The sequence below is a fragment of the Sminthopsis crassicaudata genome, chromosome 2, assembly GCF_048593235.1.
Source record: "Sminthopsis crassicaudata isolate SCR6 chromosome 2, ASM4859323v1, whole genome shotgun sequence".
In the NCBI taxonomy this organism is placed as follows: domain Eukaryota; kingdom Metazoa; phylum Chordata; class Mammalia; order Dasyuromorphia; family Dasyuridae; genus Sminthopsis; species Sminthopsis crassicaudata.
In genome coordinates this window covers 569,619,100-569,644,862 of record NC_133618.1, presented here as the reverse complement: position 1 = coordinate 569,644,862, position 25,763 = coordinate 569,619,100, and the positions used below count along the sequence as shown (strand labels likewise).

Here is a 25,763-nt window from a genome sequence, read left to right as displayed (position 1 = left end):
AAACACCAGAGATCTTACATGTTAAGAAGCAACTTAAAATACAAATATATAACAGATCTTCAAAGAAACTAATTCACTAGATAAGCATGATTGAAGTCCATATTCAATAATGAAAACTAAATTTTTATCCTCTAGTACAAATTTTTAAAATCCAAATACTAAGAAAAACAGAACTTTTCCATCATAACAAAAATTTTTTTTTATAAAACTGTCAGAAATACAAAACACACAATCACTATCTAAAAGCAGCAAGTAGTATAAAATGAGGATTAATAATAAGTACTTTTAATGGTAAAAATAGCATTTTGAAGTACAACTTAAATATTTATTTTGCATTTTTCTTTGGGGAGTGGGGGCAGGGTAAAAAAGAATCAACATTTTGTCTAGACTAAGAACCCAAACTGTTTCTAATCTAGCTCATTTAGCACAGAATGACTTGTAATGATGAATACATATAATCAGCAAGTCATCAGGAAACAAAGAATTATTAAAGGCAAAGAGATATATAATACTTGTCTATATATAGTATATACAATTAAGAGTAAGCCAGTGTCATTAAAGAAAAAAAAAAAAAAAAAACACTGACGGGTACTGATACCAATTTTAAACCTAGACCTAGTATTATTTACTGAAAACAATTTTTTTTTTTTGCAGTTCTTGAAGCCCATATTAAAAGATATTTTCAGTAGCATGAGATTTATATGTAGAGTGGCTTGTCAGATAGGTGAAGGAAGGGAAAATTACTTTTCAATTGCTTTTTTAGATTCCTAAATGATTATTTAAAAGCATAAAAAATGTCTAAATAAAAGGAAATCCAGTCAAAGTATGAAACCAACTACTATTACTGAAAAATGGATAGTTAATGATGTTTCTGGATTGCCAGAAATTATTTTTCTCAGTTTCCTTCACACGGATATGGAAGAAAACTTTTAAAAAACACAAAAGGAAATCTGAGACCAAAGGCATTAAATTCAAATATATATATATATTCATAAAGTAATTTTATTAATTTCATTTCATTTATTCAAATATCGCATTTAATTCACTGATCCTAATTAAAAAAAAAAAAAAAAAAAAAAAAAAAAAAAAAACAACCAAAGTTTTCAGTTTCTTATTTTGAAATAAAAAGTTTTAACAATAAGGAGTGAAATTTTACTGAGGTACCTTAATAAACCTGAGTCTGCAAAACTACTTAAGAATTTAAGCCCCCTGGATAGGTGTTACCTTAAAAGTAAGGGAGCCATTCTTTTAAAGTAAATTAAAGTAAAAAGTCCTCTGGGTTAACAATCTTAAAAAAAAAAAAAAAATTAGTACTTTTAACAAAGAAATATCAAATAACTTCTACTGATAAGACTACTTGTATCGTTTTATAATATATATTTTTTTGAAATGTCACTTAAATTCCAATCATAACATACCTGCTTATATAAGGGAAGGGGGGGAAATTTCCTATTTCAATACCTACTCTTCAAAGAAATAAAGGTCTTTCAATGAATCGAGGTGAAAAGTAATTTTTTGTTTTGTTTCTGTTCAAAAGAAAACAAATGACCTTTTCAAGAAGATGAAACTGTGCCAAACATTTTTTAAACTCTAAATTTCCTATTTCAGCACTTACATATAACTTTAAGTAAAAAAGGATATTAAAACACAAAGGAAATTACACCACCTCAATACTTTAAGATAAAACCTATTAAATATATACTGCTCGGCTACTTAAATCTCTTAAAATCAAATTAGCATTTTCGGAAGTCAAGCAAACCTAAAGTTCTCATTTTTTTTTATTTATTAAGGAATTATTCTTCACATGAGTTAATACACGACAAAATTCTTGCATGGATGGGGACTAGTTTCAAATTAGACAGACACTACATCAAATTAAATCGTCACGGAAAGTCAAGTTGTATTCTCTGCACCCTATTTCCTGTCCAAACAGCTCTTTTGTTCTGCTTCCCTGCTTAATTCTCATGTTCAGCTAACAATGGAAAATAAAACAATGGCAAAATCTGGCATACACAGAAATCTAAAGGTGAACGAGTGTGAAACAGAGGAACATTATGAGATGAGAACAAAAATCCTACCAAAAACCTCCCCAATTTTCTGTTTGCTTCACCTCAGATTAACTTCACTTGAAGCTGTACTCCAAAGCAACCAACCCTGAAGACGAAGCCCCGCCTTCTTCGAGGTTAGTGGCTGAAGAGTCAAATCTCCTCCCTGTGGGTCAATCTCTTCATTTTGATTGGTTAAAGCTAATATCTATTATTTTAAAGAACTTTTACCAGCTAGCAGGTTAGGTTAAGCATGTTAAAACACCCTGAAAAAGCAGCTTCCTTAAAGAAACAGTATGTAATGAGGGTTCAGTTTCTCCCAACCTATCGAATGTTTTTTTGTCCATTCCGAAAATAAAACTGAATGGCCTATCAAGGAAGATCATGCAGAGTACCACATACTTCTTTAATGGAATCTCAATGCTGTCAAACCATTCAGTATACAATGCTTTAATTTTGGAATCGGACCTTGAAAATTTGGCTAAATTTTTTTTAGAAATTTACTTAATTTCATTTTGTCTAAAAATTACGAAGTTCCTTCACCCTCCTACCCTGAACATTTCTTCAGGTCGGAACTTTTAAAGGGGAGAATTAAAATCACACAAATAAGATACTAACTTGAAATTAGAAAAACTAATAAACTCATTTGGTAGAGAATAACAAGTTGGTTATTCCGTTTTGAAAAGTTTCGACTAGTTTCAATCTCCTAACTTAGGAAATGATTCAGCAACATTCTCGGCTTTTCTGCCTTTTAACTAGTTTGGATACCCAAAACATCCCCACCATGGAGAAAGTCATTCTGAAGATTTACTCATCATTAAAATACTAAAAATAGTTTTGGGAATATCTCTACCTTTTTAGACAAATTTGCACTCAACATCACAAAATTATAGTAAGGTTTTCAATCATACTTTAGACTTGAGGAAAATGTTATATGGGAGTCACTCTGACATTGACATGCCATTTTTATTTATTTTTAATTAGCTTAAGTTATTGCATGTTATAACAAAGCCCAAGTTATTCTAGTAATCAAGTTATTTCATTTTTTTTTGTCTGATCAATGTTATTTTTACTCCTCTCAAGAATTCCTCCTTTAAAGGGTATTTTGGGTCCTAAAGGCTGTTGTTAAAAGGAACTCCATTAAGAAGTTATTGCCAAATGAATTTATCAACAAAGAGATTGAAGATAAGTTTTAAAATTTATACAACTTACCAATTTTAAAACTTCTTATGAAGTTTTCTATTTGCCCTACTTAAAAGTTCACTAAACATCCTTTTTAGTAGTAGTTCAAGGAATTAAAACTTTGTAAACATGATAGCAGTAGTCAAGCCATAGCAAAACAATTCTTTTGTGATAGTAGCTATTTTAAAGAAACACATACAAAGGTGCTTTGAATACTAAATGAAGATCTTTTAACAAAACATAATTCACATATTTGTCTCTAAGGCTCAAACAAGTGGCAATAAAGGAAAAAAGAAAAATGCTAAACTCAAGAAGCCCAGACAGCTGCATAATCTATTATGCTGTTTAAGTGTACAAATTGAAAGAGCCAATTCAGAGTTCTAGTCCCAAGATGCTTTGCAAGAACTCAGTGCTTTGAATGGGCAGTACTACAAGAGTAAAGTTCATTAGGTTTTCTTCTTAACCTAACTTCCCATTTATTCTTGGGGAAAAATTTTGTAAAGTCATCAAAGTACTATGTAAACATATGAAATAAAAAGAAAGAATATACAATACTGCATATGTGTGTATGTGACTAATAAATTTTAGGGGTCACAAGAGATACAAAGGGCAAACAATTTTGCTAGGCATGAAATTGGAAACAAATAGCTGCAGTTACAAAACAAAACAACCTTTGATCTGACCACAATCCTTCACTCACAAAAGTTAATTATTGGTATGAAATAGACATAAGCATTATAAGATATAGGTTACAATTCAGCAATCCTGCTCAACCAGGATGTCATCAAAACACCTGCCAACCTGTAGTTAGAAAATAAAAACTAAAGAAAAGTAGGACCTTCAATAAAAAAAAAGAAAAAAAAAACAAAACTCAATTTCATAAACTGCAAAATAAATTTTTAAATATTTGTTTTCCTAAAAAAAGAAAAAAGCTTTGACCCCCCCAAAAAAAGTTCTCCCAGGTATAAAAAGTACTCAAAAAACTGATTATTCCAGTATGAAAATCCCCTTCAGAAAGATCAATTTAGAAAACTGCATGGTAAACTAAAAAGGGAAGTCACAAAGAAATCCATTATTAATAAATGAACTAACAACATGATGGGAATATCTTTACCAAAACAAGGAAATAAAGTCTCCAATTTGATGAGACATTCTCCACTTTCAAAAAACATATAATCATATCTAAGAATGTATATTTATCATGTAAATCCAAGAGATTTTCCCATATAATCATCTCAGAAAGAAGCTGAAAAATAAACTATATCTAGTTTTTCTAACAAGAAAAGCAAGAGCCAATATATTAATAGCCCCAAACCAGAGTAGTTAATTTTTATGTGGAGCAGAGAGAATTTTTGTACAATTTCTATGGTTGAAGAGGAGACTAAAAGCCATTCAGATTTTTGTAAAGACATATTTCCCTGCAGACACAGGTCTATCAAAAACACTTCTTAAAATCATTTGGAATCACCAGAGCCTAGACAGGCCTTACTGGGTCACCTCGATGGAGCCAAAAAATCATTACTAGGAAAGGTTATTATGAAGGAAGTTTATTCCCCCCTCCAAAAAAAAGATTTCAATGAGGTTCATTAAGAACAACACTGAAGAATTTCCTTCACTGCCCATAAATATAAGAACTATAGGAAAAGGTAGATTAAATTAATTTTCTATGTTACTTATAATATTAAGGCAAATCATTTCTTAAATGATACAGGAAATTTAAAAAAAAATTTAAGTTAAAAAACAATGTTGCTAAAAGTATACTACTAGGAAAGTCTATGTAGCTTAATCAATAAAATATTTTATTTTAAATATTTATATTATCCTTAAGAATGAGGGATTTCTCATTATCACTTTCATTCCCAATGAGAGAAAAATAAGAGTGGAACACAAAGGCAATTCTTAAGTCTTGACAATAGTTTAAGCCATTTCTACTTCATGAATAGGAATAGAAATTGAACCTATTATGCCAATAGTATACTAAAATTCCTGGATTAAAAAAAACTACCTCTAAAATGTAGGTTTTCTCTAATGTAAGTCTTGGAAAATGGCCTAAAGCACTGAAGGAAGAGTTAAGTGACTATCAGAGGGGATTCACAGCCCAGTATGTCAAGAAGACTTCTTTATTGAGATATGGCCTCTTACCTTCAAAGTTAACGTAAAAAAAAAATAAAAAAAAAAATCAAGCTTCAGTGTTATTCCTAGATCCATTGTCTTTATATACCAATTCAGCAGGAACTTGGGGAATTTTGCAGAAGTCACCTTGTTGCCTCTTAAGTTTTTCCCACAGACACACACACACACACACACACACACACACACACACACACACACACACACACACACACACACACACACACGGCTTGCCAAGATCGAAAAACATTAATAGTTTCTCTTCTCAAATATCCTTTACATAACTATGATGCTTTATTTTTACATACTTTTGAAGATTCAAACAAAAAATTCCATACTATGATACCTTCTATTAAAGATTCAAATAAAACCAATTTGGTAATTGTATTTTTATAAATTCATAAAAGATCGTATACAGAGTCCATTTTATTCCTGAATACTAAAAATATCCAAGCTTTTCAAAAGTTTTTAAAAATCACTTTACCAACTCATTTAACGTAAAGCATCCATTATATACATTTGTATTGTTATTAGAAACAATTTTTAACACTTAATTTATGTAAAGATGATTTTAATCTAGAATCAATATTTGAATTCCAACTATTAATATTCTCAAACTACAAGTACTTGTATTATAATAGCGGTTGCCTATTAGATGGTATGTGGTGGGAAAATCTTTATATCGTTTCCATTACAAATTCAATTTTGATCTAGAAGGTATCTAATGATGAAATGTTCCCAACTATATTATCTTTTATCAGTTAAAATCAAAAGCCTTACTTCTCCCACGAGAGAAAAATACTAAACTTACACAACTAGAATCGGAGGCCTGTAATAATGTGACCTGGAAAGACAGTATTTTAATAAAAGGATCATAAAAACTCCAAAATTCTGAGTAGGGCATCTAATAGGAGTTGTGTGTAAAGAATGACACCGATCTACCAAATTCACATTCGCTGCCAAAGTCGCTACATCCCCGTGAGAATAAGTCGGGAGGGATCGTCAAATACCTCAAATACCAAAGACTTCCATGCCAGAGGGCAGAAAAATGTGTCCTCCCCCAACCCCTAGAAAGAGAAGTTACCAAATCACTAAACAAGACAATCCAAAAGGAGGAACTTCTTATAACACAAAATAGTTTGGGATGTTATAGAGAAATACTGGTGAAAGGCACAGGATCAGTTTTGAAGGTGCTTAAAATGTGTACACATACCAAGAGTCTACAGAAACTCCCAACATTACAGTAGCATAAAATTAGGGTTAACAGGGCAACAAGAGGTCGGAGAACGTTCGGGCCAGAAAGGAGTTACCCAGCGACCCAAAAAGGTAAACAGGTCGATTAGCGATCAGTTGCCCAATGGAAGCCTCCTCCTACCCCGCCCCCTCTCCTCGAGAAAATGCTGCCCAGGACTGGTCCACACTAGAAGTGCAGGACCCTCAGAAGCCAAAAACCAGGACCTGACCTAGCTTTCAAAAAACAAAGTAGACTCCAACCCCACCCAAACGGGGCGCTGCCCTGAGTCTCCTTCTTCTTCCCCTCCTCTCCCACCCCAGAGGCCACAGCACACCCAAACCTAATCCTCCCACTCTTCGGCTCGCCCCGCCCCCGGCCATCCCCCCCACACGCACCGCCTCGCCCAAGCCTCCGCCCACCATCCCGCCCCCGCCTCTTCCCTCCCCTCCCCCTATTATCCCCCAGGCCAGGAATCCCCTCCCCCACAAACGTCCCCTCTCCTCGCTCCCTCTTCTTTTCTCTTCCTCCCACCAGGAGTGGGAGACCCACGAGGCCGGGGGAGGTCCGGCCCCACCACCTGCTGCGTGGGCGCTTCCGGCTCCCCCCTCCTCACCCGAGCCGGGAGGGGCAGAGGGAGGCGCCTAACTCTGGGATCGAGCGCCGCCCGCCAGCTTTCTCAGCTTGCCAGCCGGCCGGCCGGCCCGAACGGGGGGAGGGGACAGCTCTAGCAGACGAGGGCCCCGGGCCACTCTCACCTGGCGGCGGCTCCCTCCGCCGGACGCGCCCGCCACCACCGCCACCGCCGCCGTCGCCGCCCCCGCCGCGGGTGAATGGGGACAGGTGAGGCCGCCGAACCCCCCGTTCGCTCCGGCTCCGGCCCCGCCGCTGCCGCCACCACCGCCGGCCCCTCCGTCCGCTGTTTATTAAACTTTTCTGTTTGGTTGTTCGGCCCGTGACGCGACCGCCGGGAAGAGCCTTGGGATTGGCCGACGCCCGGCGCTGACGCGGCGCCCCCCTCCCGCAGCCTAATTATTACAGGCGGAGGCGGAGCCGGGGGACGGGGGATGGGTGGTGGGGGTGGGGCGACGGCTCGGAGCGCGCGGCGATTGGTCCAAACCCGCGGAGCGTCGCTCCCCCGCCCTCCCTCTTCCGTTTTCCCTCCCCCTCTTCGTTCCCACCTCCTCCTTGCAAGTTCCCACCCCCTCTCCAATCCTTCTCTCCTTCAGCTCCTCCCTCCTCACTCCTTCCTCTCCTTCACGTCCTACTCCTACCCCCACTCGCAGCTGCGTTCCAGGCACCTAATAGTTTCGGGCACGGAGGGGGGCGTGGTTATGACGCGTTGGGCTTTCCCAGGCGAGTGAAAATTTAAAGAGACAGGCGCGGCAGAGTCAGCACCTTCCGCCTCCTACCCAGCTGGTGGGCGGGGCGTTTATGTCCCTGGGTCACGCGAAGCAGAAAGTACCAGGTGCTTGCTGGAGTTGGCACTTGAGCGCTCATCTTTCCCAGTCCCTATATATTCCAGACTCCTAAGAGCAAGGACAAACCACCAGGGTTCCTCAAGTGGGAATTCTGCAGCAAAAACAAATTTTTAGCCTAATTTTCGGGTGGAGTGTAAAGCCAGGGGATGCTTTTCTTTCCAAATTAACTGGCTCCTGCTGTTTACAGTTTGTCCCAGCTGGGCATGAGGATGATGACAGACCCTTCATCGCACACTCATGAATTGATGGGACTCTAGAGCAAAAACACGTTTGCATAGGGAGGGAGGATATTTTGCAATATTGGATTATTACACTTTTTCTAAGTAGAGTGTCTCTTCCCATATTAGAGGCACAGAAAGCAGGCTCCCCAACTTTTTTGGTTCACACTTCAAGCGGAGAACCACACTTCTATCTTGAGCAAGAATAGGAGACAAAGGAATGACTGGGACAAAATAATTCCTCCATTGCCGTCTAATCTTTATCTTGTCTGTTTTGCAGCATTCTATTTATAAATCCAATGCGCTATGAAGTTGATCCCAGGCTCATACGCGTGGCCCCTGGCAAAACTCTAAAAAATTCTTATTCTTGTGAGAATCAACATGGAACAGTTTCTGAGTTTAATTTAAATCTCTAAGTGCACTTTACGATACATTCCTCAGATTGATTTCCAGGTGTGACTATATTTATATAGGTGAGAGTTTCTACATGACTGCCCAGGGCTTAGTATTACTCTAAACCAAATCAGTGATAAATAATTGATTTTGTCAATTGTCATCATAGACAGGGCTCTAGCTTCAAAAGTAAAGAGAAGCCTAAATCTAGAGATCAAGTCAGTAAATTCCCACCTACAACTATTGAGAACATGAATCAGTCTATTTATAGAAAAATTGAGTTTTCATTCTATACTCTCCATTGACAGCAAGATAAAAAGGAAGAGTCCCTGGAGTTCAAACATGGTCTCTCTTCCACTTGTTAGTTGTGTGATTCTGTACAAGTCAGTTAACCTCTTTGAGCTCAGTTTCCTGTAAAATGGAAAAGATAATTCTTCCTTTCCAACCCCCTCTTTTGGAGTTAATATAAAGTGCCTTACGGGTTATTATTATGTAAGGATGACTTAGAAATCTATATAATTAGTCTCAATCTCTTCCCTGACCTAGACTTTTATTTCAACTGTTTTACACTACAAACTTAGTATATCTAAAATTTAAACCATTTTTTCTGCAAAATGTGCTCTTCCTTCCAGCATCATTTCAGATAGAGATGATGAGATATTTGTAAATCACTTAGCACAGAACCTGGCACATAGTAGGTACTGTATAAATATTTATTTATTCCCTTCCCTTCTCCCCCATTTCTGCTGATAGGACCATGTTCCTCACAGTAATCCAGGATCAAACTTGAGAGTCATCTCTGACAACCCTTTTCCTCTCCCCACAACATTCATCCATTAAGTAAGCTCCAATTTGGACTTTTTCACCCTTATTTTCAATCACAGAATCACTAAATCTCACAGACCTCACAATTTGTAGGTAAATAGGAACCATACTCTAAAACATTTTTGACAAGTGGTCATTCTGCCTCTGCTCAAACCCTTCCAGTGAATCACCCCCTCTTCTTATTCCATTGCTTCCACCCTAAGTTATCCTACAAGCACACCTGGAATTATAATTAGCTTCTTGACTGGTATATGAACGGAAGTAAAGTGAAGTAAGCAGAACTGGGAAAACAATATGCATGACAACTACAGTAACGTAAAAGGAAAGAATAACAACTGATGCCGAACCTGTGTCATTAATCATAACAACCAGTCTTGCCCCAAAGAAGAGATGCAGGAGGGTACCCAACTATACCTCATTATTCTTTATAAAAAAATAGAGGCATTGATCAATTTTGCTTTATGTGATCAAACAGCTTTATGTGGTTTTTTCTTTTAATTATTTTTAAGGGATAGTTTTCTGCGTGGGAAATAGGGATAGAATGAAAAATAAAGGTGATATAAGGACAAAAGTTATCAATAAAATCATAAAATAAATAGCTTCTGTACTCAGTCTTCCTTCCTCAATTCTTTCTCCATACCCTTACCTTATAAATCCATAGTTTGTGTGTTTGTGTGTGTGTGTTTCCAAAACACAGTTCTGTTAAAAACCATCAGATTCTCCATTGCCAGCAAATAAAGGTTAAACTTATTAAAGTGATATTCAAGGATCTCCATAATTTGACCTCAACTGACCTTTCAAACAGCATTCCCTACTTGCTTCTCTTCATCCCCCTATAACTCAGACCAAACAGGACTAGTTGCATATTTATATGTCCATAAAGTCTTACCTGCCCAGCTCAGTCCACATCTCCTACTGAAACCCTTCCCATACTTGTAGACTGTTCAAATATCTCTTTCAAGGAATCTTCCTTCCCTGCTCCCAAACTCAATGTAAATTCTTCTGCTAAACTAACAAACCACTGTGTGATTTTTACACCTACTATTACCTTGTCTTATACCAATAGCTCTATTTATATGTCTTATATATAAGCTCCAGAGGGGTAAGGACCACATCTTATCTTTGTATTGCCTCTTCACCCACAGACCACCTGGATGTATAACAATTATATCTACTATTTACGTATTAGCACTTCACTAATATTATCTCATTTTATCCTCATAACAACCTTAGGAGGTAGATACTATTATTTTCATTTTAAGGATGAAGAAACTGAGGCAGATAGAAGTTAAATAACTTGCCTAAATGTCTAAGGCCACATTTGAACTCTGATCTTCCTGACTTCTGGGTTCAGTGCTGTATATACTGAGGCGCCACCTCACTAGCTGCTACTAGACATTTAATAACTATTATTTTGAGCAAATGTGGAAATACCCGTTCTATAGTAAGATACCTCACTGATAATAAGCCTGGCATTTGTATATATCATCAGGAAGTAGCCAATTTATAATTCAACCAATGACTAATAGTCTGAGGCAAGTAATTCAACATGCCAAGGTCATACCATAATCTGACCTTGAACCACAATTACACGCTCTCTAAAATTGTACAACTGTAGGAGTGTTTTGGAGTTGGCCTACTATTTCCTCTTACCAGGAAATGGCTCTGCCAGATACATATATATTTTTTTATTTTATTTTTTTCTCAGTAGAATTAGCCTTGCTACTGATTCCTCAAAAACATCCTCAAATCTTAATGGCTTTTAAATATGCTTTAAGAAAAACCAATCTCAAAAAATTTAAAACTGACTCTAATATATAAGGCTTCTTGTGTTGAAATACAATATTTTCCTTCCCATTAGGGACCTGATGATGGTTTCTATGTTGAATTTCCAAAAACCAGCCTGGCTAAATTCAACAAGGCTCATTGCTAGGCTGTCCATAGGATAGATCTTTTAACCATAGCAAGTAGCAAAGCTGGTGGTTTGAGGGCATGTACTTCAAACTTGCCTCAATCCATCCAGGCCCCAGCATTACACTGATCCCTACCTTAACCAGGAAGATCCAAGAAGTAATGTTTACCAGGGAGAAGTTTAGGATAATTTCTGAGATATGATCCCGACCATTCTCTTCCTCCTCTTCAATTTTGAACATAGAACCTTGACCATTAGCATTGTTGGTCTACTATACATGAACTGATAAACTTGATTGTCCATCTAATTGCATGTCATCGTTTGGACAGTTGCTTTATCTACTTGGTTTTTCTTATGTGGATTTCTAGGCCAATTTCTTAAGAATGGCTGTGAACCTTATTGAGAAAACCCAGTAGTATTCTGTAACTTGAAATGGCACAATGTCATCTACAAGCAAGACTAGCTAAAGGGTTCTTCCATTATCAAGTCAGATTAAGTCAAGAAGCATTTTAAATTAAACATTTATTATATGCCAGGCACTGTGTTAAATACTGGGATTGCAAATAAAAGAAAAAAGAAAGCAGTTACTTCCTCCTTGGGGAAATAGAATATATAAAAGGAACTTGAGGTACCCAACATGAGTATAATGGCAAAGTCCAGAGAATCAGGAAGAATGAAGCAGGGATGGCTTGGGCCTTCCTTCAAAATGGAGGTTCTGGGGGACCAAACAGGTTGAGGAATGTTCCGAGTGACATATGTAACTGTAGCTAATAGCTTTGGCAAGCCTTCTTAACCTCTTTTTAAATGCCTCATTTGATATTAATTAATAATCAGATAAATCATTGAATAAGATTAACTTTGTGATTGAACCTTTGAAGAAATCCCAATTGAATGGGAGACATCTTGTTGGAAAATACCCCTTAAGGTTATGTTTTGCTCTCCCAGATCAGATGCTTTTTTTTTTTTTTTTTGTAATTTAAAAAACGAAAAGGATTATGTTCTCCATTATATATTGTGAAGATACGATCTGCTGTACAAATACATCTATAATAATATGCCTAGCTTCTTCACTTTTTTCATTAAGGATATTCTCAATTTGTGTTTAGATTATTTTATAAATATTTTATAGAGATGAGAAACTTGACATGGATCAGTTTATGAAGAAGGCCAAAAAGAGCCAGATCTTGATAGTTAATTGGGGGATTGGGAAAGATGAGGGGAAACAACAATGCAGGGGAAAAACTGGATTGTTCTGACTGCTCTTTCCTCTCCTCCTACCTGTTTGACTACTCCTCTGTCTCCTTTCCGGATCTGCATCCACCTCATACCTGCTAACTGTAGGAGTCCCCTAAAGCTCTGCTCTGGGCTTTCTTCTCTTCTTCCCCTAGACTATTTCACTTGGTGATCTCATCAGTTCCCATGGTTTCAATTATCATCTCTAGGCAAATGATTCTCATATCTAATTATCCAGCACTAAGCTCTTTGTTGACCCACAGTCTCCCACCTGTTGGACATCTTGAACTGGCTGTCCCTTGGACATCTTGGACTTGACATACCCCAAACTGAACTCGCTTCCTTCCCCCTAAAACTCTTCTCTCTTCCTAAGTTTCCTCTCACCATGCGTTGTGCTTACCTCTTCCCTCACTCCTGCTGTCCGTTCAGATGTCAGGTGCTTTGATTTCTGCCTTCATGGCATCTCCCATGTCCACCCCTTTCTGTCTTCTGACATTGCACTGTTCTGACAGACCCTCATTACCTCACACCCAGAGTATTGCAATAGCTTACTGGTTTATCCGCCTGCCCCATTCCAATCCATCTTCTGCTGCTTGTGCTGACAAATCAGCATTCCTAAAATGTAAGTCTGACTTTTATGACCACCCCTCCTCATTCAATAACTTCTGTTAACTCTCTGTTATCCCCGGAATCAAATCAAAAATCCTGTGGCTTTTAAATCTTTGCATAACCTGGCCCCTCCTTATCTTTCCGGGTTTCTACCTTGTGCCCCCCCCACATTCTCTGGGGTCCAAAGTCATTGGCCTTGAGGCTATTTCTAGAACGTGCCCCTCTCTATCTCCTGACTCTAAGTGTTTTTACTGGCCATACCATCCCCCATGACTGAAATTCTCTCCCTTCTCTCTGACTCCAGCTTTTGCTGACTTCTGGTTCTAGCCAAAGAGCACCTCCTGCCTGTTTTACCTTGAGATTGTCTTCAGTTTATTTTCTATTTATCTCCCCCATTAGACTTTGAGTTTCTTAAGAGCAGAAACTGGTTTTTGCTCCCCCTTTTTTGTATCCGCAGTATTATGTTGGTAAGCTAAATGCTACTTGACTGACTGATTCAGCCCATTGGGCTGGTCATTATTTATAATTATATACCTTGAGCATTTTGAATTGATGGAAAATTTTAAAAGAAAATGGAACAATTGTGAATTTCCTGTTTTAGTTAAACTTTAAAAAAAAACAACTTTATTCTTTTTTAAAATGTTATTTTATTTTTTATTAAAGCTTTTTTTTTATTTTCAAAACATATGCATGGATAATTTTCAATATTCACCCTTGCAAAACTTTGTGTTCCAAATTTTTTTCCTCCCTTCCCCTTAATCCCTTTCCTAGATTTCAAGTAATCTAATATATGTTAAACATGTGCAATTCTTCTGTACATATTTCCACAAATATTATGTTGCATAAGAAAAATCAGATCAAAAAGGAAAAAATTGAGAAAGAAAACAAAATGCAACCAAACAATAAAAAGAATGAAAATGTTATGTTATGATCCATACTCAGCTCCCCCAGTCCTCTTTCTTTGTGCAGATGGCTCTTTCCATCACAAACCCATTGGAATTGGCCTGAATCTTCTCATTGTTGAAAAGAGCCACATCCATCAGAATTGATCATCATATGTTGTTGTTGCCATGTACAATGATCTGGTTCTGCTCACATCACTTAGCAAATTCTCTCCAGGCCTCTCTGAAATTATCCTGTTGATCGAAAAACTTTATTCTTAATTAAGTTTACTTTCTTTCCTGCTTCCCTACCCTTCCTTCTCTCCAAACAATAGTATGAATCAAACAATTCAGCCTTTATCTTGAAACAGATAAAGCTCCATTAAATAATGCTGATTTCACAAATCTGTAATAATTAAATTTGATAGATTAATGTTTTTACTTAAATATATAAATAAAGTTTATTTACAAAAAAAAAAAAAAAAAAAAAAAAACTTGAATTTTCTCAGTTGGTTCAAGTCCCTGTGCCACTTATAACCTGGGCAGAGGACTAGGATTTGAGTCCTTCTTTTGCCATTACCAATTGAATTACTTTCGGCAAGTGATTTAATTTATAGGAACCCTAGCTTCTCATCAGTAACTTAGAGGCAATAAAATGACAAACCTTACAGTGTGGTGAAGGTGCTTTGTAAGTTGCTATGTAAATTTGAGTTTACGTTAAAGGTATTTATTCTTGCCCCAAAGTGGAATACAAGTCAATCACCAGGGGCCAAAATTTGTTGAGATCCTGTCTGATACTTTATCCAGGCTGGGTGTTGTTCATTTTGGCACTTCACCCATCTTTGTTAAAAATAACAAAAATGCAAAAGGTTTTTGAGTAGTTCTGGGATTTTGCTGTAAAGGCACATGTTTAATAGAAATACATCCATAGTGTTCACAAAAACACTCAGGGATTTATTTTAATGTAAAAGGCAGCATTCACATTTGAATTACCCACTGAATGACAGAGTTTGAATGCAAGCAGTCCCACAAGGTGCAATATATCTTCTTTTTATAACAGGTTCTCATGAAACTTCAGCCAAGTCAGCTCTAAGCAGAGATAAGGAAAACTGAAAGCAATTGTTGATAATTCTGTGCCTTCCCTGACCTGCTGAGGATGTCTATCTAGTTTTTCTTGCAAAATATATGAGAAGCTTAGTTCATCCCCTAGTGTCTTTCAGAGAATTGGCAGATGTTATTCAAATGTGGCCTTAGGAACAGACTGTATCTGCTTTCCAAGGACTAAAGTAGCTAACTGGAGTACCTAATCACTAGTAGGCTATTCTCTTGGTGATTCTTTGGCCTTGACAACCTAGGGGAGAAAATTATCAAAAATACAAAATGATCTGTATCCCATGGGATCCCTGAGGATGGCACATTGAAACAAAGGGAGGGAATCTTAGAGTGTTATAATTTTTAGACTAACATAGACATTATCTGTAAAAATTAGTATAATTTGAGGGAAATTTAATTTGGAGTTAGAGAATCTGAGTTGAAATACCATAGTTGCTATTTACTGTGCGATTTAGGGTCAGTCATTTCACATTTCTGGGCTTTAGTTTCCTCTTCTGTAAAATAAGGGAGTTTAACCACATAAGCTCTACTATCTTAACTTGAAACTCTAACTGTGTATATATCTGTATGAATTTGTGAGAGGATATATGACAGAGAGGAAGAGGGATTAAGGAAGAAAGAGAGCGAATGAAATATTACCGGAGAAATTGAATCATATCAATATTGAAAATCTCACTAAGTAAAAAGAGACAAAAGAAGTTCTAGCTAAATGGAAGGATAGATTCTCTTTGGAGGTTGTCTTTGGAGAACCAAATAAAGAAAATGGAAGAACTAGCTTTATCTCCTTTCCAAATGTGATAAATATTATTTCATGGGACATTTCATCCCATGTAAGCATTTATAGAAAAAGCATCCTGGAAGTGAGAGAAATTCCCCGCCCTCCAAAAAAAAAACCAATTAGAAACTCTCAATCAGCAAACATTCGACCTCCTTACCAAGTAGAGAGATATGGCAATAATAAAGGTAACACTAGATTAGTGTATTAACTTCTCTATAAAATCTTATAGAAGAAGATGATGGAAGATTATCAGCAGCATTATCTCATAAAATAATATGAAACAGTGGAGAAAAATCAAGCATAGTAAGAAATCCAAGTAAGTCAAATCATCTTAAGATCTCGTAAAATTAAAATTGAAACAACAATGAACAGAGAAGAATTGAAAAATCTAAGATTTCTAAAAGAACCCTTTTTGTTCATTGATGCCACAGGAACCATCATATTTCTACTCAGCTTCACTCTCTTCCCCCATGCCATTTAAGAAAGTGGAAATTATGTTAAAAATATAAAACTTTTAAGAGCAAATAGACTTGATTAATCATATATAGAAGAGATGTATCCTAGAGGTGGCACAAGTATTGAAGAACCAGAAGATCATTATACACTTCAACAATGATACTGTACGAGGATGTATGCTGATGGAAGTGGTTATCTTCAACCTAGAGAAGAGCTAATCCAATTCCAATTGATTAATGATGGACAGAATCAGCTCCATCCAGAAAAGGAACACTGAGAAATGAGTGTAAACTGTTATTTTTACCTTCTGAATCCAATTCTTCCTGTGCAACAAGAAATTCGGTTCTACACACATATATTGTATCTAGAATATACTGTAATATATTTAACATGTATAAGAACTGCCTGCCATCTGGGGGAGGGGGTTGGGGGGAGGAAGGGAAAAAAATCTGAATAGAAGTAAGTGCAAGGGATAATGTTGTAAAAAATTACCCATGCATATGTACTGTCAAAAAAAAAAAGTTATAATTATAAAATTAAATTTAAAAAATTAAATTAAAAAAAAAAGATAATAAATATTTGGGGGGGAAAGGGAAAATGCTAAATACTTGGAAGACAAAATCAAGAACTTTAATATCACCAAAAGCAAGGATCAAGAAAATATCAATAACTATGAACCCATATGTTTACTTTTCCATTGCTATATACAATATTTGTGAAAATAATATGTGCAAATATTAAAAGTATCATTGATGAAAGTATGAAATAGAACAAGCTGGCTTTTACAAATGGTACTTTTGTTTCTTTATTTAGAAGACCTAGATACAAGTCCCTTTGATAATTATTATTTAGGAAAGTAACTCAAACTTTTTGAGAATCCATTTCCTCATCTCTAAAATGGAAGTGTTAATAGTTCTACCTATCTACCACTATATACCTCTCAGATTGGCTAATATGATAGGAAAAGATAATGATGAATGTTGAAGGGAATATGGGGAAACTGGGACACTAAGCCATTGTTGGTGGAGTTGTAAACAGGACCCAACCATTCTGCAGAGCAATTTGAAACTATTCCCAAAGGGCAATCAAATTGCATACCCTTTGATCTAGCAGTGTTTCTACTGGGTCTGTATCCCAAAGAGATCATAAAGGAAGGAAAAAGCCCAACAGGTACAAAAATGTTTGTAGCAGCCCTTTTTGTAATAGTAGGGAACTGGAAACTGAGTGGATGCCCATCAGCTGGAGAATGACTGAATAAGTTATGGCATATGAGTGTAATAGAATATTCTGTAAGAAATGACCCCCAAGATGATTTTAGAGACGGGGCTCTCTTCAACCAGGAGATGATTCAAACCAGTTCCAATTATTCAGTAATGAAAAGAACTATCTATACCCAAAGAGAGAACCATGGGAGCTGAGTGTGAATCACAACATAGCATTTTCACTCTTATTGTGTTTGCTTGAATTTTATTTTCTTTCTCTTTTTTTTCCCCTTTTTGATCTGATTTTTCTTGTACAGCAAAATAATTGTGTTAATATGTATAAAAGAATTGTACATATTTAACATAACATTGGATTACTTGCCATCTAGGGGAGGGGTAGGGAGGAAAGAAGGGAGAAAAAAAATTTTGGAACACAAGATTTTGCAAGGGTGAATGTTGAAAAATGTCTATGCATGTGTTTTGAAAATAAAAAGCTTTATTTTTAAAAATTGCAGAATTTAGAAAAAAAATTAGTTCTACCCATCTCTCTAGAGGATAATAAGGAAAGCATTTTGAAAATTAAAAAAAAAAAAAACTTTGATGGCTTTATGAGTTCATTTATATTGGTATTCCCTTCAGTGAAACAGATTTCAATCCTCCATACTTTCTTATCCTACCTATGTGATTCTTGTTTATATCTTCCTGTAAATCCTCCACAATGGAGCCATTCAGTATGCTAAGGAGCCTTCTGTGGGTATCAGTGCAATATATAGTTTATCTTTCTCTTATTCTTTATATGATTGGCTTACCTAAGTTTCTAGCGATACATCTTTTTAATTTCATTTTTTCACATAATTCCTTGTGTATAATTCATCATTTGTATTTATTCCAACTATGTTTCTTATCTTATCCTTTTGGAAGATGTGAAAGTTTGATTACATCATTCACAACCATAAAGCACTATTAAAACATATTTGGGTTAAACCTGGGTTTTTATTTCAAGGAAAGGTTGAGAGTCATGGAAAACACCCCATAATCTCCCAAATGTAATTATTTCTTTTTATTATTCAATTATGGGCCCAGTTCATTATATTTGTTGAATATCTTTCATGTGCACACACATATACACACACATATACTCCAAAATGTATTTATAGCTGGCATACCATATATGTGTATTTGTTTGTATGTGTATGTGTTTATAACAATGGATCAGCACTATGGACTATCCAATTAATTTTATATCATAGTCTGAAAAAGTCATTTTTCATCTATCTGTTTTTTTCCTGTATGCATAATTAGGCTAAAATTTTTTTTCTTTTTCTTTTTTTTTTTTTAAACTGAGGCATGTGGGGTTAAGTGACTTGTCCAGGGTCACACCTCCGAGAAGTTTTAAGTGTCTGAGACCAGATTTGAATTTAGGTCCTCCTGACTTCAGGGTGGGTGCTCTATCCACTGCGCAATCCAGCTGCCCCAGGCTAAAATTTTTTTAATGACTTCAGGACTCATTTAAGAGCTGAAGTGTTCTGTGATTTCATGCAGTTAACAAAATATTTTCCATAAACACTAGCATCTAGAAAACCTTAACATCTATAAAAGCTATCTTTCTTCTTTCTGGATTCTAACTCACTCTTTCAACCTTTTCCTTCCACAGTATATATATATTTTTTTCACCAATGTCCTTAATTCCACAGAGTCAGAATTTGCAAAGAATTTTCAGAATTTCCTTGAATTTGAGAGATGGAGTATCAACAAGGAACCAGTTTACTCATACCACAGTATAATTGAATCTTATAGCATAAGAAATCAAATGAGAATGCTTTAGTCTCTGTAGTTGAACAAACTGGGGTGTTCTGGTGCTAGGTATCCATATAGTTAAAATGAGTCATTTTTTTTCACATTCTATTGATTGTTGTGTCCTGCTTTCTAGAGCCGCCAAGTTGGGGTGACAAAATGTACCATTACTTTCTAGAGCCCCACACCAGGATGATTAAAATATACCCCCTGAGTGAAGAAGTGATGAGGCAGGACTCCTGAGGGTGGTGCAAATATGGAGTTCCATTTATTCCAAGGACTTTCCCCTTTTTATACCCTCATACCTTTATGTAACAAACACACCAGGCAGGCGCTAAGTATACACTGCTTATGGTGGGACCGCATAAACAGCTTGCTGTTCTATGTACATCACTCTTTGCCACCTGGTATCACTCTGCTTCAATCACACACAGGTGGTCACCTTCCCTTGACTTCTCAGGAAGGCCGGGAGCCCTCAGGGGAGGTGGGGAGCCGGACCAGACCTGGTCAGCAGGTTCCCTTTGGGCTGAAGGGTCTCATACCTCACCCAGAGTTCCCCACTGCCTGTGACCCTCTACAGTTGGTTACAATTCTTTATGGCCAGATGACTGAATCACTGCTGATTGGTGTCTATGAATTTGTACTAGAACTTTTCTTTGAGTGTTCTCTGTTGGATCAGCAAATGTAGATGATTTCTCTAATATCTGGAGGTCTTCAGTTTAGGAACAAGAATTCATAAAGTAACCTTGACACCTGATATGGAAATGTATTTCTAGAAATTTGGAGTCCATTTTAAGCCCTATTAAAAAGCTGATTTAGGCTAATATGTTGATTTGTTTTGCATGACTATATGTATGAAAGAGGATTATGGGAGGGGGTAGTCATTGGGAATCTTCAATACAGAAAGAGAAAGTATCAATAAAACATTTTTAAAAGGAAACAAAGAAGACTATATGTAGATATCATTGGATCAACTAGAACTTTTTTTTTAAACTTCTGTTGATATTCGTGTTTTCAGAAATTCATTTCTTTTTTCCCTCCACTCTATCTTCTAAATTCATCATTCTTATTGGTATTACATTCCCCTGGTAGAATAAAATTCTTTGATGGCAGAATCTATTTTATCTTTGCCTTTGTCTCCCCAGAGTTCAGCACAGCCTCTGGTATAAAATAAGAACTTAATAAATTTTTATTGGATTGACTCCAAGAAAATAAACAAAATCACTTCAACAAAAATTTTTAAGTACCTGGAGTGTACCAAGGACTGTGCTAAATGCTGGGGATACAAAGAAAGGCAAAAACAGTCCCTATTCTCAAGAACTAACATTCTAATGGGGGGAGAAAAAAATGCAAATAGTTAAACAAAATATATTTAAGAGAAATTGGAGCTTATCTCAGGAGAAATGCACTACCATTAAGGGGGAAAGGAAAGGCTTGTTGTGGAAATTAAGACATTAGCTGAGACTCGAATAAAGCTCAGGAAGCAGAGATGAGGAAGGATAGCCAGTGTTAAGAAACAGCAAGGAGGTCAATGTCATTGAAACAGAGTATGCAGAATAATGCAAATGCAAAGAACAATAGCCACAACAAAATGAAACTCAATACTATGTAATTATAATGACTAAACATGGCACCAAAGAACAGAGTAAAAAAATACTTCCCTATCTTTTTTTGCTGGAAGACATGGGCACTGTGGGTGTAGAACATTGACTCATTTGTTGTGTTGGTTAGTTTTGTAGGACTTCCCTTTGTTATAAGGGATGGCATGAAAGAGTGCTGTATTCAGAAATGAAGGTGATGTCAAGGTCAAGTATATCAATAAAAACTAAAACTATTTTTAAAAGAATATATTAGTTGAATTTGAAGGGTCTTATAATATTTTTATAGAGGTATATACTCCAATTTCTCTAGTCTTTCTTCCTCTGTAACAGATAGTGGGATAGAAGTGCAAATTATCTTCCTATTAGGGTTTTGTTTTTTTTTTTAATGCTCATCAGAAGTACTACAGTATGAGGTATTCAAGTGTTCTACAAAATTATTTTTCTCGTTGCCTTTGGAGATGTAATGAAGTCAACTTTACCAGCTTTTTTATTTGTGTCACTAAGTAAAATCCATGAGCCATCCCCTCCCTTTAGCTGCAACTTCCATTGGTCTTGTCTAAAAGTTAAGTTTCATATAATTCATTTTCTCCAGTAGTTGGTTTATTTATCAATCTGCGGACAACTTAGAATACTACTAGTTAGTTACTGTTAAATAGTCTAAAAAAGTGATTCCGAGCAATTTTGGCACGAGTCTGCTTCTGCTGCTGGAGAAGTGAAAGGAGACCACATTGAATGAGAATCATTGTATATTTTCTTTTTAATATCATACCTATCTCAGAAGGTTTCTGTAAGAATCAAATGAAATTATAATTATAAAAAAGTGCTTAGCACATAGTTGCTATATAGATGCTTGTTCCTTTCTCTTTTTCTTCCTTTCTATGGATTGTCATGATCAAATAATTCATCATCTGATGGTCAGTATATTAGTGATGATGGGCCTCTACACTTAACTAGGCTGGTTCTAGGAAAGAAGACACAATGTATTGTTATTATACTTTAAGCCTTTTTCAGCACAATGGAAACTGCCATTCCATTGACCTTTTGGAATGGTATAGTAATATTGCATTGGGAATAGGATTTTTGTGAGGGCAAACCTTATCTGGGATAGCAAATCTTAAAGTACTACATAAACACTAATATTTGCAATTTATATGCATTTCCCAGTGTCTGCTGTAGTCCATGATTCTGTAACTACACTGCTTATAATCCAGTCTGTGTGCCCCAGATAGAAAAGGTGACCTAGGGTGTAGATTCAGCTAACAAACTAAGCATATAATTCTGCTGACTGAATTTATTCTCCTATCTGTGGTGAGAAGTGCATAGGCACAGAAATGTGACAGAGGTTTGGGGTTCAAAAAAAAAATCCATTCTATCTCATTTTTTACCACTGAGCTCATAGTTAAATAAGAAGTCACCAAACTTGTATTAGAGTAACAATACCATTTTCTTTTTCCTTCATTGTCACTTACTGAAGGATAAAAGCGGTAGTCTCTTAATTACTATCCTGTCTCCTTACCCCCAATACCTTCTGTAATCTTAAATCAGATTATTCGTTTTCATAAATAGTTCTGAATGTGGTATTCCCCCAAAGCCCATCTCTGCTTCCTATTGCCTGCTGAAAAAAATCCATACTCCTTAACCTGACTTTCAATACTCTCTACTATATATACCCAATCCACTTTTCCAGTTTTATCTTGTCCTACTCTCTTTTTATTTAATCTATACTCTAACCTACCCGGATTACTCACTATTAATCTTAGATGTGTCTCAGGGGGTATCTGGGAACTGCGTGAGGAGTCTGCACTTTGCAAAAGACAGCACTATCTCCCTGTAAACTGAACTGCATTCCTTTATCATTAGAAGTGCCAGGGTGTTGTGTACTGGAGATTTTAAGCAAGAAAAACAGATGAAACTGCTAATAGTTATAGACTGGCTATTCCTGCAGAGCTATATCAGAGTGTAAGTTGCTTTTAGAAGGTATTTAAGATTCTAGTGAATTATAGGAGTTTGGGAGAAGTGTGACTCTGGAAGAACTGTCTGATACACAGGTATGTCAGTATATTATACCCCACCCCCAGATTTAACACCTGGAAACATGATCAGGGGAGATATAAATGTCTTCCTCTTCCCTAGGGTGCCTTATGCTGTAACAATGTCTAGTAAGGTTACATTGCCTGGGGACCAATGTTCTGGGATAAGCCTAGTCTAAAATACTAGTTCCTTCTCTCCTAGGTATCATCTCTGATAACATCACTGTTAGACACTACCTGAGATTAACTGTAACAACCACATTTTTCTGCTTTTGTTTATATCATTCCATTGCTGAGAATTCTACCCATGATTGCCTGTTCAAATCCCACCCATACTTTAAAGTGGAGGGTTCTTAAACTTTTCTGAGTCACGAATTTCTTTGGTGAAGCTCATGAATTTATCAGATTAATGTTTTTAAATGCACAGAATAAAATAATAGGCTTACAGAGGAAAATAATTATATGAAAATATAGTTATCAAAATATTTGTAAATAATTTCATGGATATAGATTAAAGACCCCAATTTAAGACTTGGAACATTCTCCATCCCTTTCATCCCCAATTTTCACCTGTAAATAATATTCTTTGGAATCACAAAGAAATTTATCTCTCTCTTTTCTACTTTTTAACTTGTTCTACTAGGATGAGAAGGTTCTTGGGATGATACTTACAAAGAAAGGTAGAAGAAAATAGAGATGCTTTTTCTGGAAAAGAAAAGATGGGGGGTGATAGCCATCTTCCAAGAATTTGAAAAACTGGAATAAGGAAAATTTATATTTCATCTTATTAGTCCTAGATAGAATTAAGAGCCATGAGTAAGTTTTCACTTGATTTTTCATTTGATTTAGTTTGATTTTTTGTTTGATAGAAGAAAACTTATTGTAGCACAATAATTTTATCAAAAAGTTTAATAAAGGTAAATGAATTGTCACAACAGCAGACTTTTTGGTGCCTCGGAAGCACCTAAGTTAGCAAATACCTGCCTTACTTGCCAAACAGAGAAATGGCTGCCAAAGGCAACATAGGATTAGAATATAAACTCGTTTGTTAAATCCTACAAAGAAGAATAATGGATGATTATGAGCATTATTGTCTCATAAAGCAAGAGAGAAGCAAAGGAGAGAAAAACCAGTTTAAAGAAAGCTTGGCAAGGTATCTGACTCTACAAAGTCATACCAAGGGCATTTATGGATTAAATGGAAGGAGGACAACAGAAAAAAGAAAAGGGGAAAGATTTGAAATCATTTCAGCAAACTCTTTTCTCTATACATAACAATAAAAACTATATGTGTTTAGAGAAAAAGTAGTAATGACCCTGACTAAAAAAAAAAACAAAGACAAGAAAAGTAGCCCAGTTGAACAATGTACATATAAGGAGAAATTTTTGCTGCAAATGACACAATTGTGAGGGTACTGAAATACTAATATTCAAAGTGTTCAAGGAGGGGAAGATAATAATACCATGGAGAAAATCTCAGACCTTAATATTATTTTTAAAAAATAATCAAGAAAATACCATTCACCACTCACATATATGCCTATTTTCCCATCTATATAAAATTTTTATGAGATTCATTTATATACAAAAAGAGAGCATCGTTAGGAAGGTATTTGTAGGGAATAAACAGGCTTTTACAAGCAATCTTCAACAATGGACATCTTTGTCACTTTACAATTAAACAAAATGTGTAGGAAACATAAGATCTAAATATTTTTTGGATTATGAAAAAACATTTTATGGTAGAACAAAATGCTGTCTTGTAAGCGCTTTACAAAAAGGTTTCTCCCATCAGGTTATTGAAGTTTACTCAAGAGATAAAGCAACAGAAATTGTTGTCTTTAGTCTTGTCTGATTCTTTGTAGCTCTATTTTGAGTTTTCTTGGCAAAGATATTAGAATGCATTGTCATTTCCTTCTCCAACTCATTTTATAGCTGAGGAAATTAAGACAAAGAGGGTTAAGTAACTTGCCCAGTATCATATAGCTAATAAGCATCTGAGGCTAGATTTGAACTCATGAAGAGTTTTCCTGACTTAAGGTCCAGCATTGCACCCATTGTACCACCTACCTATAATAGAAATAACCCTTTATGATAATCTCATCAGGCATAAAACAGGAAGATATGTGCTCCCCTAAAGTTGTTTACTATTGTAATAAACATAATCCAGTACAGAATTCCAGCTGAAGAGATTCTCTGTAGATGATGCAGTCCTCATCTTATGCTATAGAACCACTGATAAGCATTTGCAAAAAGGATTTTGTTCTTTGAAAAAATAATTTTGTATTAAACATTTTTAAAATAATATTTTAATATTTTCCATTAGATGTAAAATACATTTTAACATTCTTTTTTGTTTTATAATTTTCCAAATTATTTTCCTCTTTTTCTTCCCTTCTTCAAAAGGCAAATATATTAATATAGATTATACATGTATAGTCATGCAAAAAAAATTTCCATATTAACCATGTTACAAAATAGAATACAGAGCAGGAAAAAAAAAAAGGAAATAAGTTGCTTTGATTTGCATATAATTATTAATTCTTTCTCTGGAGATGGATAGTATTTTTCATCATAAATCCTTTGGAATTCATTTGGATCATTGTACTACTGAAAATAACTAAGCATTTATAGTTGATCATTATACATT

The 25,763-nt window shown here is 35.9% G+C and overlaps 2 protein-coding genes across 10 annotated transcripts in view; one reads left to right on the top strand and one right to left on the bottom strand.

The window, feature by feature from the left end:
- Positions 1 to 12,776, bottom strand: part of ZFAND6 (zinc finger AN1-type containing 6) — a 95,725-nt gene extending 82,949 nt beyond the window's left edge. For 2 of the 9 annotated variants that reach the window (XM_074295229.1, XM_074295226.1), the window contains exon 1: positions 12,696 to 12,776. The gene's annotated coding sequence lies outside the window, so the exon portion shown is untranslated. Of the gene's footprint in view, positions 1 to 2,078; positions 2,140 to 7,346; positions 7,501 to 12,695 lie in introns of those variants that run through there. The other 7 variants (XM_074295228.1, XM_074295225.1, XM_074295231.1 and 4 more) reach the window with 7 other exon arrangements.
- Positions 7,259 to 25,763, top strand: part of MTHFS (methenyltetrahydrofolate synthetase) — a 194,026-nt gene continuing 175,521 nt past the window's right edge. Inside the window, exon 1 of the mRNA XM_074295236.1 lies at positions 7,259 to 7,431. The gene's annotated coding sequence lies outside the window, so the exon portion shown is untranslated. The remainder of the gene's footprint in view (positions 7,432 to 25,763) is intronic.